This window comes from Myotis lucifugus, unplaced genomic scaffold (genome assembly GCF_000147115.1).
Source record: "Myotis lucifugus unplaced genomic scaffold, Myoluc2.0 scaffold_3780, whole genome shotgun sequence".
Lineage (NCBI taxonomy): Eukaryota > Metazoa > Chordata > Mammalia > Chiroptera > Vespertilionidae > Myotis > Myotis lucifugus.
Window position 1 is genome coordinate 8,499 of NW_005874828.1, and position 1,586 is coordinate 10,084.

Genomic DNA, 1,586 nt, shown 5'->3' on the forward strand with positions numbered 1-1,586 from the left:
CCTGGGACCCTTCAGTCCACAGGCTGACGCTCTATCCACTGAGCCAAGCCGGCTAGGGCAAAATAAGGAGTTTTTGAGGTGTGCAGCGGGCAGGCCTGGATGGGATGGGTTCACGTGGGCCTCAGAGCATCCCGCCCTACCAGAGAAGAGGTCACGGGGTGAAGCTGCAGCTCCTGCTGCCGCTGCTGCCGCTACCACCACGAGGTCTGAGCGCTGGGTTGCAGCCATGGCCTACTGCCGGCAGGAAGGGAAGGATAGAATTATATTTGTGACTAAAGAAGTCCATGAAACTCCAAGCAATGCAGAGCTGGTGGCTGACGATCCATACAAGTAGCATGGATTGATCCTGCCCAATGGAGACATTAACTGGAACTGCCCGTGCCTTGGGGGAATGGCTAGTGGCCCCTGTGGGGAACAATTTAAATCAGCCTTTTCCTGCTTCCACTATAGCACAGAGGATCTCAAGGGATCAGACTGTGTAGACCAGTTCCAGGCCAGGCAGGAATGCATGCAGAAGTACTCAGACCTCTATCCCCAAGATGAGGAGGAGGAGGAGGAGGAAGAGAAGAAGCCAGCAGAACGTTTCGAAAAGGCAGCTCCCGCTGAGGCCACTGCAACCAAAGAAGAGAAGGAGTCAAGCTAATGAAGGCCATGCTGCAGCACTGGCTCCAGGCCTTCCACTCAGAGTGATATGAACCTTTTGCAAATGCCTTTCAGTCACTCTCCAAGAAAGTCTTTCCCTCTACTGTTCTGTGCACTGTAATGTACAAAATAACTTATTCTGATGATCAGGGGATTTTTCTCCTTGACATATACACTGAAAGACATGGGGTTATATGTCTGTGTATCTCACATAATTACCAGTGACTGTGGCTGCTGTTTTCGAATTCTCCTCTGAGATTACCTGTAAGTTTGCCACTTTGAAATAACGTGCTGAATACTCTCAGCAATTAGAAATCATTATCTAGGAGTGTCTCTTGTGAGTGAGCTGATTTGTTCTGATTCATTATCTCCCTTTTAGTAGATTTTATACCCGTTTGGTAAATGAAATAGAAATAAAAACATCTTCCTTTAAAAATGCTGGAATGGGGCCATTCCTAATACAAGAGGCCAGATAATCAGATACTTATTTCTCAAAAACCATCTTGACCTTGAGTATATGAGGTACTATGCTTCATTTCTGATACAATTTGGTTTCCATTTTTACATTGAGGCCCAGGTTTTCTTTCTAGAGAGTGGAGCTTTGGACCCTCCGACCCACAGACGCTTTCTAAAAAGAAGAAGCTGGTTTTGCTGTTCTTGTTATTCCAGAAGCCCTGGTTGGGGCCTGTGTTCACACTGGCTGTTCAGATGCAATATTCTTGAGAGGTGGGGACCTACTTGTTACCAAAGTAGCGACCAAGAAGGAAACATGAACTAAAAGGAGAGCACAGTTTTACCTGAAAAACAAAAACAAAATAAGGAGTTTTTGTTGTATGTACATACAATGAATGTTAAATTAATCACTTTGCACTACAAATTGACAAAAAAAAAATCTGATGTCAGTGAAGACAGAATTTGGGTGCTGCTGCCTTGAGCACCACCAG

General features: G+C 45.6%; 1 pseudogene; it reads left to right on the forward strand.

The window, feature by feature from the left end:
- Nucleotides 1–209: 209 nt before the first annotated feature.
- On the forward strand, nucleotides 210–707 carry LOC102426496 (annotated as a pseudogene).
- Nucleotides 708–1,586: the final 879 nt, after the last annotated feature.